Here is a 15899-nt window from a genome sequence, read left to right as displayed (position 1 = left end):
TTTTGTTCGGGTATAATTCCGAGGATCAACTTTTGCCATCGTTCTCGGCAGAGCTATCCCATAATGCCGTGCGCGCCGCCATGTTGGTTGTACTGCATTCACCTCACTGGCAACGACAGAATCAGGAGCTCTACCATCTAGCAGGTTTATGTCGTTATTCTGACTTACTTCAATAGGTTTCGTTAACTCTTTGGCTTTGGTCGGTCTTGTTTACCGATTTCTCACTTGTTTCGCTTGTTGACCAAATGGTGCCCGCGCACTGCATCATGGGTACTCAAACCGCCCGAGACTCGTGAAACAGGAGCCGTTTTCACATCCACCACGTGGTCAGGACAGTCTCTTTACCACAGGGTGAATAACTGTGACTATATGATTATGGAAATCAAAATAACTTCCGTTACACGGAGTTTTACACTCACACACTTCGAAGACATCAGGGAATTGAACAAAATGCGAGACAACCCAACCTGTTAACTGTACATAACCTAACTTGTTAACTACATAACCTAACTTGTTAACTGTACATAACCTAACCTGTTAACTGTACATAACCTAACTTGTTAACTGTACATAACCTAACTTGTTAACTGTCCATAACCTAACCTGTTAACTGTACATAACCTAACCTGTTAACTGTACATAACCTAATTTGTTAACTGTACATAACCTAACCTCTTACCTGTACATAACCTAACTTGTTAACTGTACATAACCTAACCTGCTAACTGTACATAACCTAATTTGTTAACTTACATAACCTAACCTGTTACCTGTACATAATCTAACTTGTTTACTGTACATAACCTAACTTGTTAACTGTACATAACCTAACCTTTTAACTGTACATAACCTAACTTGTTAACTGTACATAACCTAACTTGTTAACTGTACATAACCTAACTTGTTAACTGTACATAACCTAACCTGTTAACTGTACATAACCTAACTTGTTAACTGTACATAACCTAACTTGTTAACTGTACATAACCGAACCTGTTAACTGTACATAACCTAACCTGTTAACTGTACATAACCTAACCTGTTACCTGTACATAACCTAACCTGTTACCTGTACATAACCTAACTTGTTAACTGTACATAACCTAACCTGCTAACTGTACATAACCTAATTTGTTAATTTACATAACCTAACCTGTTACCTGTACATAATCTAACTTGTTAACTGTACATAACCTAACTTGTTAACTGTACATAACCTAACCTGTTAACTGTACATAACCTAACTTGTTAACTGTACATAACCTAACTTGTTAACTGTACATAACCTAACCTGTTAACTGTACATAACCTAACTTGTTAACTGTACATAACCTAACTTGTTAACTGTACATAACCTAACTTGTTAACTGTACATAACCTAACCTGTTAACTGTACATAACCTAACCTGTTAACTGTACATAACCTAATTTGTTAACTGTACATAACCTAACCTGTTACCTGTACATAACCTAACTTGTTAACTGTACATAACCTAACCTGCTAACTGTACATAACCTAATTTGTTAACTTACATAACCTAACCTGTTACCTGTACATAATCTAACTTGTTTACTGTACATAACCTAACTTGTTAACTGTACATAACCTAACCTTTTAACTGTACATAACCTAACTTGTTAACTGTACATAACCTAACTTGTTAACTGTACATAACCTAACCTGTTAACTGTACATAACCTAACTTGTTAACTGTACATAACCTAACTTGTTAACTGTACATAACCGAACCTGTTAACTGTACATAACCTAACCTGTTAACTGTACATAACCTAATTTGTTAACTGTACATAACCTAACCTGTTACCTGTACATAACCTAACTTGTTAACTGTACATAACCTAACCTGCTAACTGTACATAACCTAATTTGTTAACTTACATAACCTAACCTGTTACCTGTACATAATCTAACTTGTTAACTGTACATAACCTAACTTGTTAACTGTACATAACCTAACCTTTTAACTGTACATAACCTAACTTGTTAACTGTACATAACCTAACTTGTTAACTGTACATAACCTAACCTGTTAACTGTACATAACCTAACTTGTTAACTGTACATAACCTAACCTGTTAACTGTACATAACCTAACTTGTTAACTGTACATAATCTAACCTGTTAACTGTACATAAACACCCTAACCTGTTAACTGTACATAACCAACCTAACCTGTTAACTGAACATAACCAACCTAACCTGTGACATAACCAACCTAATCTGTTAACTGTACACAACCAACCTAATCTGTTAACTGAACATAACCAACCTAACCTGTTAACTGTACACAACCAACCTAACCTGTTAACTGTACATAACCAACCTAACCTGTTAACTGAACATAACCAACCTAACCTGTGACATAACCAACCTAACCTGTTAACTGAACATAACCAACCTAACCTGTTAACTGAACATAACCAACCTAACCTGTTAACTGTACACAACCAACCTAACCTGTTAACTGTACATAACCAACCTAACCTGTTAACTGTACATAACCAACCTAACCTGTTAACTGTACATAACCAACCTAACCTGTGACCTCAACATGTCGTGTTTCAAAGACCCTTTCAGGCGACTTGCTTCATCAAGGGAAACTGTGTTCTCATGTTTGATTCATTATTTAATAATTTTATCCCAATGTAAACTTTCTATGAGTAAGTTTGTCCCGCTGTGTCTGCGGTGGCATTGAAATCTGCCCCTGCGGTCGTCCTGCTCGGATCCCATGTTCAGGTCCACATAATATGCTGTTGTCCCATTTCATGAGGTCCTTTTCATTCACCGGTCTCTATATCCTATAATATGTCCTTGGAACTCACAAAAAGTACATTGATGTCTGTAGTGTCTGCTGACGTCCTTGTAACACATGTATGTGGATGCAGACAATGGACATTTCGAGCCGAAAGGTGGGTCTGTCTCCCTGTAGATTATTTCATGATGACGTGTTGGTTTTGTTTTTAAAGAAAATCCAGCTTTCACTGGGTGGTTCATTTATTCATACGCAGCATGTGGCTGATGGTTGCATCATTTTCTGGGGGACAAGCTGTGCCGCTGTTGCAGTGCCCCTGTAACCAGTAAACCGGTACTCATTTTTCCGACCTCAGAAGGATGACGGGCTGAGTTAACCCACCTGGTGTTAATTCAATCGGCCGACAGCACTTGCACTCAAGACCCTATTAAAGATCCTAAGCCAGCCACCTGAACCATGAAGCCAACACCAGACTCACTGGGTGGTGGGTTGACAAGATGGTCTGGACTCTAGAGTCTAGAGGTATGTACACCCGTCTCGAAGCTGTCCACCCTGGGTTCAAATCCCGACCCAGCTATAAACCATCATCCTGGTGTTTCATAGGCAGGGTTATTCATCAACGTGTGTGCTGTCTGGGTGTCCTGTCTGCTCACATTCGTTGGTGGATATTAAATATCCCATGGTGTCCTTTGTGAAGAGTAGGTGAGCTATTGCCGGCACCCTGAACAAATATACAAATTCCTGCCCAAATCAGCATTGCATCAACTGCACAACTTCACCCTCAGCCAATGATGCTACCCCACAGCCTATGAACGAATAAGAAGAGTGGGTGGTAGGTAAAATAATAATTAATTGTGCAGCATTTTAGTAAATTTTTCATTTCATCGATTGATAATTTTTATCGACCAGTCAGTCTGCTGTTACATAAGATGTGCATTGACTAAGGCTAGATTCTTTTTGAGCATAAAAGGCACACATTTGATGAAACTGCTTAATTGCTTCTTAATAAATCCATTCATTTTAATTGATTGTGAAAATACCATTTGCATAATTGGCAGACCACTGAGTTATGAGTAGGAGAGGATTTAGAGGTGAAATTGAATGCATAGCCTCGAGGTGTCCAGCATTGATAATAATTAATTATTCAACGTTAATGTATCTATTGTATCTAATAAATATGTCCATCAGATATGTCGACGTTTCAAACCCAACAACTTGCCATTTTGGTGCAATTTGATGCCTTGTATGCCTGGTGTTGGTTTAATGGTTAGAGTGGTGGGCTTGGGATCTGAGGATCCAGAGTTCAAATCCTGTTCAGCTGTTGAATTAATACCAGGTGGGGTTGACTCTGCCTGTCATCCTTCCGAGGTCGGCAAAATGAGTGCCAGCTTGCTGGTATACTGCGTCGGAGTGGCGACCCGTCCAGGATTGTACCCAGTAGCCAAGGAGACTGCTTCGGCAGCACCAACGCTCTGCACAGAGTATGGTCCCAATGGATGGATGGATGCCTTGCCAAACGGGCACGTTACACACATTGGGGGGGGATTACATTCGTATTCTGGTTTTGTTCTCGGAGGCAGGTTCAGGACTGCCGAAGGAGTTTCTTGGCAACGGTTATACTGGGTGGTTTACCATTGCATTCCTGGCAGTAGGAATTTTGTTCATGGTGCCAGCAACAGCTTGCCTACTTTCGCAAAGGACACCTTGGGATCTTTAATGCCCATCAACTAATGCCGGCAGATGTGACGGCCTTTCAATGTCCATCCAAGAAATGGTACACACATTGATGAATCATCCTTCCTGTGAAACACCGAGATGACAGTTTATAGCCGGGCCGAGATTCGAACCCAGGCGAGATAGGCCATCCTTTCAGCTCCAGGAATTTTATATTCAATCAAAATGATAATATTTGGAAATTTTTGAGGTATGAGTAGGTATTGTTATGGATGATTCTGTCTTAAGGGGGGTAAAATAGGGCATAATTTAGAATAGTTGTTTCATAGTGCATGTGAGAGTAAACATCATGTACCCACTGTAGTTGAATAAATGTTGTCGAGCCACGTGTTTGGAAAGATCTAGTCATCCACCCAAGTGTCTGTATCTAAGCCTCACCTTTCTCCCCCCCCCCCCTGTAGTCTTGAACCTCCTCCCCCCCCATCGAAATCTGTCTTCATATGGTGTTTTTCTTGTGATTAACAGCCAATCAGCATGGCCCACGAGTGCAATTATTGGTTCAGCAGAAGGGCACAAGACAGGGCCCACACATGGGTACCATCAGGATCAAGGTCATTGGACCACCAGTGATGTGGAAAATCTCCACCTTGCCCTACTAATCAGAGCGGACCATCAATCGTCGGCAATGGGAACGTGCCACATGTGGTCCTACGTGCCTCATGGGACTCAAGATAAGCCCACACTCTGTCTGTCGTACATGGTTATGTGGTGCACAGTGGTTCATAGTACAGCTCGTGGCATGAGCGCGGCTGGGAGACACACAGGGCACCGCAAGGACGGGTGTAAGGCGGACTCACCCAGCATGTGCGAGCATCACAAGGGGAGCAAGGTTTCTCTTCTCTCTTTCTCTATTTAAATAAATAAGTTAGTGAAAGAAGCAAGCTATCTGATTTAGTTGTCATTGGAAGCTATATATATATATATATATATATATATATATATATATATATATATATATATATATATATATATATATATATATGTTGTCATTGGAAGCGGCTCCATAGACCATAGCAAATTGGCAAATAAATTCGTGGACAGGCAGTTTGGGGTTCGTGCAAAAGTGCTTGTGAAAGGAATCATTTGACGGCTTGCTCAGCCACTCTTGTCAGGTGTATTCTCCTCGGTCGTGTGATTTTGAACGCAGATTCGCCCCCAAACTAACTGGCGGACGCGGGCACTTTTTCGACCCTTACCTGCTGGTGGCGTGATGGTCTTTGAATACCGAGATGGTAACGGTATTTTACGTTGAGGCTGAGATTCTCCCATAGCTTTCAAGAGATGTGTGGCATAGAGTTCCTTCATTTATAGAAAGTGGATGGGATTGCTGCTCACAAAAGCTGATGGTTGATTAATGGATAAGAATATCAGAACTAAGATCCTATATCCTGTAAGATTATTACCTGCCTCGGGAGTGATATAGAATGTCTGCCATCAAGGAGAATGAGCGACGTGTGAAGAAAGCAAGCCATGATTTGGAGCAGAACTGGATGCCACTAACTATAGGAGAAAACTTGCCAAGTATAGAGTTCGGTGGCAAAGGCATGGATATTTAGAGACATTGTTCTCACTCGAGGTTCACGGCTTTCATTTATCAAAATGACTGCAGAAGAAGGAAGTCTCTTGCATACTAATTCCTGTGAAAGACTGTCGAAAAGGGAATGTCTTAAGTTTCTCCACAATTATAAATTCCTCGACTATTCTTGCACTTTAACTGCGTCTAAAGAGGAAGTTTTCAAATAAATACAACATTCAAGGATTAAAAGTGCGTAATCAGTCATCCATTTATCTATCTATAATTCCAGCAATGTGTGTGTCTGTCTGTGACTGCTGTTGCTCTACAACCACTGGCCCGATCTAATTGAAGCTTGCCAGGTATATTGCTGGGGACCTGAGGATGTGCCTTTTCAAGGTTTGATATTAATCGGACAAGTGGTTCACAAGTTATGGCCATTTATTTACCAAACCAATGGCAGGACACGTTGCTGCGTAGGCGTGGCCGTTGGGGAAGAGATCCTCAGTTACCAATGATAGGACACGTTGCTTGGCGTTTTGCAGCCACAGTATCTATCTTCCATCTCTAATTCCAGCAATCTCTGTTTGTTTGCCTTTTCAAGGTTTGAAATTAATTGGACAAGCGGTTCCCAAGTTACGGCCAAGTTAGAGCGCATTCCCCATTACGGGTTTCAACGTACGGACTTCCGGGTAGTGATGAGTTACTGTATTCTAATAATTTCTCGATTTCTTATGCGCATTTATAGATAAACACAATGCCCCAATCCAGTCGTCGTTTACGAGAGCGAAGGAACGGCCTGTGTGGTTGTTTGAATTTTTTTTTTTTTTGCACGTACGGCCACGCACGTACAGGCACGCACTAGTAACATATAATTATATATCATTCAGGGTAAACTTCAATTCAATTTTTTTAAGTTCAATAAAAAAAAGCTCAATAAAAAAGTTCAATTTTAAAAAAAGCTAAATAAAAAAAGTTCTATCAAAAAATGCCCGACAAAAAAAGTTCAATGAAAGAACTTAAATTTAAAAAGTCATGTAGCACGTGAGCTGTAAATATAAATTTGAAAATATCATGTTGGCGATAACATCTTGTCATGCAAAACGTTGCAAGAAAAAGTTACATAAAATGCTTTGTTTCACAAAAATAGGAACTACTGTAATTAAATATTGCACAAAGGCAAGGCTCAAGTCTGATGCTTCAACCACCGAGTGTCTTTTGTCACCCGACTGAACCACAGACTGCATGACGAAGACCACAAGGCGGTTGCGACGTCTGACTTTATTCTTGCCTTTGTGCGAGACTAAAAAAGGTGATTCCTGCTGATTTTTTTTGTGAAACATGACCATTCCCAACTACATCCATTTCTTTGTTGACCATAAAATGCCTCATAATTACCTCCACCACCTAAGGTGGATTGAGGTTATGTTTTCACCCCTGTCTGTCTGTCTGCGAACAGGATATCGCAAAACCTTATGGACGGATTCGGACGAAATTTGGTGGGCAGGTTGGGTATGTGACGACGAGGAATTCATTCAATTCTGGTGAAGATCCGAATCCGGATCTGACAATTTTGCAAGTGATTCTTTATCATTGAGAGACGGGGCCAAAAACGATATGTGGCACGATATCTCAAAAAGTTTTGTTGTTGGATTATTACAAAACTTGGGGGGATGAGTTGTTTAGGTGACAAAACAAGCAGATTCGATTTTGGTTCAGGTCCGGATCCATATCCGGCCTATCATTGGGATACAAATCATAAACTGTTCAGCCTTGCAGAGGTATGCACTCTTCCAAGTGCCATTCTAGTTCCAAGTAAAATCAATTGCACAAGTTTCTTATTTTCAAAAATGGTGAAGGTGCACAGAGAATATGAAGACAGTATTCGTATCATAAAGATATAGCCAGAATGGATGACACAGAGCTCATGCATTTACTTTTTAGCTGTCTACATTGGATTTGGTTTCCGATCTGACTATAAACTGTTGGAATGGTGTTTCCCATGCACGGCTTTGGATCACAAAGTGCACCGTCACTTGTGTGGACATTAAACTGCAGGGTGTCTTGTCTACTAGCATTAGTTGGTGTTAAGGATCACAGGGTGTCTTTTGCAAAGAGTAGGGAAGTTATTGTTGGCACCTTTGGCAAAATTCAAAATTTCTGCCACCTTCAGCTGACTACATGCCCTGGCCAGCCAATTCATGAAGGATTTGAACCAAAAACGCTTTCTTGCTGACCATACAAGAAGGGAGCAATAATTTGGGTCATTGAGAGAATGCGTGTATAATAGTACACATCCAAGAAGCACAAAATCGATGGAACTTTGGCATGGATCCACATTTAACATGCACAGATGTTTTATCATTACCAAAGTTTCTCCAGCTTCACCCACACCACCCCTCCCCCATCCCATTCCCTCCCCAACTGTCCACCACCATTACAGCTAGAGAGCTTTTATTAAGTTGGAATGGGGTGAGCGAAGGAACAAATTCATATGCGAGTACAACGGTAAAACTGAGGGCCGCATATCCAAGGTGGTCAGGCCACAACACTCTCCAGACACCAACCTACGCAGTCGGGCGCAACACTCTCCAGACACAAAACCTGCCTGGTCGACTCCGACACCGCATAGGTTTTGCAATCACCTACAGGCTTATAGCCCAGTGTACAACACGTGCTGCTGCATCATGCTGTGACCGACAGGCACCTCTCAGGCTTGACTCATTATGCGTCGTGCAGCCGAACCAAGCTGCAATCGGTGAGCTACTCCTCTATTCTCTAGCTCACCCTGACTCCACTTCACACATAATCTATACCAATAAAAGTAATAAATAGAGAGGAGAAGTGGAAACTGGATCCATGGGACATGTAGCCCTCTTTACGAAATGTACTGATTAACCCTTTCGTTACATTTCGTCCATATGTGTGCATTCACAAAATACATATGAGGCCCAGCGAGGAGTGATGTAAGCGACATTTTTAAATGATATGATGATGATAGGCTCGGATGATAGGGGAAGGGTTAAAATAGTGCTATATGGCATTAACTCCAAAATGGCCGATGTGTCCCTTACATCACTCCTCTTCGTGGCGCCTCATATACAGATGTGGCATAATATCCAACTAGACCTTTGCCTCTCTTCAGATCTTGCACTGTCTACTATTTCGTCAGAGTTACATCCTCTCTAGTCCCTCCATGTTGCACTTGTTCCTTGCAAAACCTCAAAACCTCCTTCGTAAACTCGCAAAATCCAAGAGCATTCATCATGTCCACTCTTTGTTCCTCTTTTCTGCCACTTAAACACCTTCTTCAGACTATTCAATCCCACTCTTCCCTCCAGGGCTTCAGTTTGGCAATCGACCACCACCTCAGGACATCCTCTATTAAAACCTGTGATCTTTTCTATCCTCATTAATGTCCCTTGAGCATTCACCATCTTTTTCAGGATGCCATGTTTCCTTTCCCATTTACTCTCCTCCTGTTCGTTCATCTCCTTGTTGCATGTGCACCTGTTGCTCCACTGCCGCAGTGTCAAGTACGTTGCCTTCTTCCCTCTGTCGTCCCCCTCGTCCAAGAGCCAAGAACTTTGTAGAAGAAAAAAAACAACAAAACTTCATATTTTCACATATCAGATTGTAATCTAACATGCATTTGCAACCGTTAAATGGCCAGAACCAATAAACATCTCATCGTGTGATGTCGTTTCACCCGAACATGTCACGAGACATGCAGACCATAAAACGTTTGCGAATCATGCCTGGAATTCTGATGTCATTTATTTTAATACATCTCCCTTCCTTTTTCATGCATCCCTTTAAAAGGTAATGAAGTTGATTCGTAGAATTACATTTTATTTGAGAATAAAAAACACGCATACCGTGCTGACTTCCATCATGGTTTGTTTGACTTTGCAATTCCAAATCATAATAACTCCGTGGGAAAGTTCAGGTTTTGTAAATCAGGGAAATGTAATATATAAAGGCCATGCTTCCTCTCCACCAAGTTTGCTTATGTTTACTAACTTTGGATTCTGTTTCACACTCCCATGAGAAGACAAATTGTTTCCTCAAGTTATTCTCTAAATAAACTCAAACAAAAGCAAAGCCAGAGAGTTGGTGTCAAAGCCACCCAATGCTCGCCTGTTTATACATTTATCGTTTTTAAAAGATTAGTCTAATAATATTTTTTATGAAGCATTGCAGTGAAGTCTGATCCAAATAATTTTAAAGCAATATATGTATTTGTATATTGTAATCAGTAAAAAATAGTGTGGTAGATAAAAACATTAGAAAGGAAATAACTTGCACCAAAAACTTTAACATTTTCACGCTCACGCTGATGCTGACGCTCACGCCGGGGGTATCGCTATAGCTCTCTGTTCTTCGAACAGGCGAGCTAAAAATGAATGCTCTTAGTGTTGTGAGCAATGTTGAAGAATGCAGAAAAAGGTAAATTGGCCCGTTGTGTCAGTACTGTATCCACCTCGCATTAACGGAATGGGTGGATTTTCTTTACATAGTAGTTAAGGCCTCTGTATCGGGTTTATAACAACTTCTTATCCTAATATAATCCTACGACTAATTTGCAATTGGTCACTGGCTTTGACACAAATACAAATTTTTATTACGGACCCTCGGCATCAAAAAGCTATGTGTATATATATCGAACAAACAGTTTGAAATGGAGCACCTCGCTGCCATTAGAGTATTTAAATTGCATCAGATGTGGCAATAAATGCGAATTGCTGCTGATCCGAGCTTGCCGGCTCGATGATGGAAGACGCCATTTGCATTTTTGCCGCCTCAATCCCCACCCCGTTTAGAATCTCATGCGGGGACGGGAAACTTGCTTTGTAGAGCTAATGTGCATATGGCTACATATAATCCTCGAATATATGTGTATAGATGTGACAAAAACTTCAAAATTGATCACTTTGCATTTTACATCACAAAAAAACTTTAGTGTAGTCCAGCAAGGCCAAATATGGTTACAGTATATCCCAAATATAATTTTCAGGTGTGCAGTGTGTCCCAGAAGAAAATGATCACTATGTGTATATTTAACATTTTTTGCAAATGATAACAAAAAAAAATCACTAGTCTGGCCCAGCAAGGCCAAACATGGTTAGAGCATATCACAATTATTTTCATGTGTACAGTATGTTCCGAAGAAAGTATCACTTTGTGGAAATATCACCACTCTAAATTGCCCACCGAAGGTGGACCGAGAGGGGCACTCCCACCCGGAGGGCCTGGAGGGTGGGAGTGTTGATGCGAGTATAACATAAAAGGATCAACTGATAATGTCGATATTGAGCTTAGTTCGTTGCTAGGGCACAGTATATGTGGCCTTGGTACCTGTCCAAAAGACTAATCATGTTGGGGAAAGGGGCAATTCGTTTGCCCCCTTTGATTTTAAAGACTTCAGCCAATTTAAAATCTTCCTCGAAGAATGGCATGCTCCACGTGGTACAGTGACTTTCATCAGAAGTTGTATCCAGGCCTGACATCCAGAAACGAAATGAGTGGAAAGAAGGCAAGTTCTTACTTACATCATCCAATCACCTCCATAAACATCAATTATTTAATTACCTCCACCACCGAAGGTGTCTGTCTGTCCTCCATGTTTTCACCCTTGTCTGTCTATTTGTCTGTGAACAGGATATCTCAAAAAGTTATGCACGGATTTGGACAAAACTTGATGGACAGGTTGGGTGTGTGACAAAGATGAATTGATTACATTTTGGTGAAGATCTGGATCTGGATACGAGAAGTTTTTTTTTTTGAATGTTCAAGTGATTCTTCATCATTGAGTGATATGACCAAAAACGTTATATAGCACGATATCTCAAAACGTTGTGAACGGATTATGACGAAACTTGATGGATGAGTTGGTTATGTGACAAGAACAAGCTGATTAGATTTTGGTTCAGGTCCGGATCCATATCTGGCCTATCAGTGGGGTACACAACGTAAGCTGTTCAGCCTGGCGAAGGTATGCACTCTACCGAGTGCTGTTCCAGTTTGGTTGAGTTTCTAATATGGAATAGGCAAAGCCTAGAAGCAAACGTAGAATTCATCTTACATTCGCTTCTTAAATATATCAAATTAAACAGTCTTTTTGCTTTGAAAAAATAAATATTACCTTAACATTACCTTCACAACAACAACTACACCGCCTAGAACAGGATCTCATCTAAAAAAATTAATACTAGAAGTGAATGTGGTATTCTTCTTACATTCGCTTCTGACTTTACCTACAACTTGTTCACAACTGTATACGCAATTTCCAGTTACTTCAGCCTGGATTCGGGATCAGCGATCAAATAACGTAAATCACGATTAAAAATTACTTTTTGATGATGCGGGAGATATCTTTATTAAAATCAGTGGAGGAAATATACACCATGCCTGATATTTGGTTCTTTCATGTCTCCAACGATGCCTTTATCTCCCGGCATGCATCATTCCCCATGACAAAAACCGGAAGCAAAAAAAACCCGGAAGCAAAAGGGTCATAGCCAACGGCACGGATTCCAAATTGCCAGGGTATTGTGTTGTTGTTGTTTCCTATTCTCTCGTGCACGCCTTAAGTATGAAGCTCACTACGTTCGCTAATAACTGCCTCAACTATAATCATGGTCAATGTAATTCGGACCATTCTCCAATGAATAATGTTTTACAGTAAATAAATCTGTAACGTTTAGAAGGGTAGTATAACAGTACAGACGAGAAGGGCACTCGGTGGAGCGCATACCTCCACCACGTAATGCCTGATCCACGAGAACATATCGGGCCCAATCAATACATTTTTAAAATATCATGCTATACAGTACTATATCGTTTTGGCCCGATCTCTCAATGGTGAAGAATCACTTTAACAATTAAATAATTATCCTATCCAGATCCGAATTCGGATCTTCACCAAAATCGAATCAATTCGTCCTTGCGACACACCCAACCTGTCCACCAAGTTTCATCCGAATCCGTCCACAACTATTTGAAATATCATGCTATGTATCGTTTTTGGCCCGATCTCTCAATGGTGAAAAATCACTTTAAAAATTAAATAATTCTCGTATCCAGATCCAGATCCGAATGTTCACCAAAATCGAATCAATTCTTCCTTTGCCGCACGCCGAACCCGCCCACAAAATTTCATCCGGATCGGTCCACAACTTTTTGAGATATCCTGCACCCAAACAGAGAAACAGACAGAAAGGGGGTGAAAACATAACCTCCTTCACCTTCGGTGGCGGAGGTAAAACCGAATGAATGGAAATGACTTATGTATGGAAACTAATGGAGGAAAAACAAAGTTATTTGAGAGGTGATTTCATGGCTGTATCAGCATTTTCTTTCACAAAGGCTTATAATTGTTGTCGATCTTTGACACACGTTTTTTTCTTTTCTTTTTGATGTAGTCTTACTTTGATGTCCCGACCAAACTGTGGTTTGAAACGACCCTCATCCACAATCCATCCTTAACCACATTCTTTATTACCCCGGTGAACCCTTCCTAACCCAACCCCCTTACTTGCAGGGTGCCGTTACGTGTTTCCTTCTCTCCCCAATCCCTCTTTTCCTGTTCGTTCATTCGTTGCTTATTGTGTTCAAGACTTGGCCCGGCATCCTAACGTCAGTTCATATATGTTCCGTGACATTTCTCGACCCTCGAGGTTGTAGAGAGTAGAGAAAAAAACAAACAAAAAAAAAACCATTAACAATGTCATCAGATTATATCATCACTCAGTTTGGAGTAAGTGTTGCACTTGAATACAACACGGTTTTCATTTTACAATAACTGTTCATGTTCTTAAATAACTGCCTCAACCAATGAAAACGTTAATAAACAGTCCATATATTTATTAGGTATGCAAATATGGAGGAATTTTTGACTGACCGCTCCACCCAATCCTCCACTTTCTGAGTATTCTCCATTTTATACGAGTTCCCTAATATGAGGAACTTCAATGCAGGAGGAGGCAATTGATTGTTTGTCCAAGCTCTATCCTTTTTAAATGTGTTAAGCAGCAAGGAAAGAAGTATCATGTAGCACATCCATTTTTTTTTTAGTTATTTGGTATGACTCGGCCTGCCAAAAAGAATTCCTCTTACTTCCTTCCAAAGTTCCATTCCTTCCTCTTTCGCCCATGGGTTTCTCTCTACTCTTCTTCACTGTGAAGAAGTACAATATGAAAATTTGACAAAACATGTGTCACATACGATGCAAGAGTGTACAAGGTATCATGGATGCCATTTTATTTCACACAATATAATGAACGGTCAAAGGAAGCTTGCAACATCACAACATGCAATTGAGCAAATGATGTCACTGGCTGGAGATCGCGTCATTCTTAGTGCTGGTTGGAATTCGTCCCTTCAAAAGGTCTCTGGCGGTAATACTTGAGGTGTGACAACACCCAACCACTCGGCCCCAGGAGAGCCACTGCGAAGGTAATAAACCCCAGCAAAGTGTCCTTGAAAAAACAGAAACAATAGACCATCAAAACTGAATTCGAAATTTACAGCATGTTTGATACAGTTAGACCGATAAAAGTGGATTTGAAACTGGCTCGACTAACGAACCACGCAGCTGTATTTTAATTATCATAATTATGTTTCCAGAATACTCCATGGCATTGTGTGTGTGGTACATAATTTGGGTAAATATCTGAAGGGCAATGCAAGGAGACCTTTGGGAGCAATTATGACTTTCGAGTTTCAGGAAGTTGGTGTTGCATATTTTGTCAGTCTCTGAACAATGAATTTTTTGAAATTTGTCGAATTTGTTTTTTACTTGGGAGTTGTGGGTTACGATGTGTAAGTAAAGGTGGGAAAAGTCTCATTTAATGCAATTTAATTACGGGTTATAAGGCAACAAAAGGTGAAAATTTTGAAAGAGGGTGTACACTTTATATCGGCACTATATATTCTGTGTTGTGATGTCTTACCATATTATATTTATACAAGAGCACAAGTGAGCACAATATACGCCCGAACAAGAAGGCATATACAAAATTGTGTTACTTCATGGAAAACAGCATCCTGGTTGCCATGGCAACCACTTTAGATGACGAACGTATGTCGCGACACACCGTCTCCACAGTCTGTACCTATGTACCAAATATGAAACGTGAAAGTTGAAAACTTTTGGAGTTAGAGTGTGGACAGGAACGGACGGACGGACGGACGGTATCACACAATACACCCTGATATATATATATATATATATATATATATATATATATATATATATATATATATATATATATATATCAATGCATTGGTGTGGCAGATGACACTTGTTGGTCACTGAGAGTGCAGCAATGGCTGTGAGAGGGCACGATTAGTTTTTAATACACAGAGATTGAAGCTCATAGAAGAGCTGAACTATATAGACAGAGAGGTCAAAGGTCAACACGCTAACAATAGAACAAAGGGAACAGGCCGACAAGGGATGGGGAATAAGAAAAGACACAGACAGGCTTGATCTATACTATGTGATAAATGTGTCTGTCTGTCGCCATATTCTGAGAGGGCTTTTTATTTTATATAAATTGTCGAGGCTCGTATGAGAGCTTACACACAACGCACAGCAAGGGGGTCATGAGACAAGAGGGGCGGGAGAGGGAAGGACAAAACAGTGGGGAACAGAGACATTAGGAGAGCTGTGGAAGGGAGAGGGATGGGGAGGGGAACATGGGGCATACAAGATGGACATTACAGGGACTTTCAGGATGGAAAGCAGGGAATTTGGAGGTGGGTTTGGGGTGGATTAACGGGAGTCGAAAAGATCATGGTTTTGGATTGGGAAAGACATGAGATGGTGGTGAACAGCCGTTTTGAAGGCCTGGAGGGAAGAATGGGATTGAACA

At 40.6% G+C, this 15899-nt stretch overlaps 2 protein-coding genes and 1 long non-coding RNA gene across 4 annotated transcripts in view; 1 reads left to right on the top strand and 2 right to left on the bottom strand.

Annotated features, from left to right (window-relative positions):
- The window catches only part of CFAP70 (cilia and flagella associated protein 70), a 39792-nt gene extending 39513 nt beyond the window's left edge, over window positions 1-279 (bottom strand). Inside the window, exon 1 of the mRNA XM_085851328.1 lies at window positions 169-279. The gene's annotated coding sequence lies outside the window, so the exon portion shown is untranslated. The remainder of the gene's footprint in view (window positions 1-168) is intronic.
- Window positions 18-5458, top strand: LOC147013936 (uncharacterized). The gene is made up of 3 exons (XR_015050573.1): window positions 18-144; window positions 3130-3296; window positions 4974-5458. It is a non-coding gene; the product is annotated as an uncharacterized LOC147013936 (long non-coding RNA).
- An 8810-nt stretch (window positions 5459-14268) lies between these two features.
- The window catches only part of UBR7 (ubiquitin protein ligase E3 component n-recognin 7), a 30564-nt gene continuing 28933 nt past the window's right edge, over window positions 14269-15899 (bottom strand). For both annotated transcript variants that reach the window (XM_085851313.1, XM_085851312.1), the window contains exon 13: window positions 14269-14501. The gene's annotated coding sequence lies outside the window, so the exon portion shown is untranslated. The remainder of the gene's footprint in view (window positions 14502-15899) is intronic.

The sequence above is a fragment of the Eptatretus burgeri genome, chromosome 13 (assembly GCF_056783735.1).
Source record: "Eptatretus burgeri isolate ZD-2024b chromosome 13, Ebu_testis_v1, whole genome shotgun sequence".
Classification (NCBI taxonomy): domain Eukaryota; kingdom Metazoa; phylum Chordata; class Myxini; order Myxiniformes; family Myxinidae; genus Eptatretus; species Eptatretus burgeri.
This window is presented reverse-complemented; position numbering and strand designations above follow the sequence as displayed.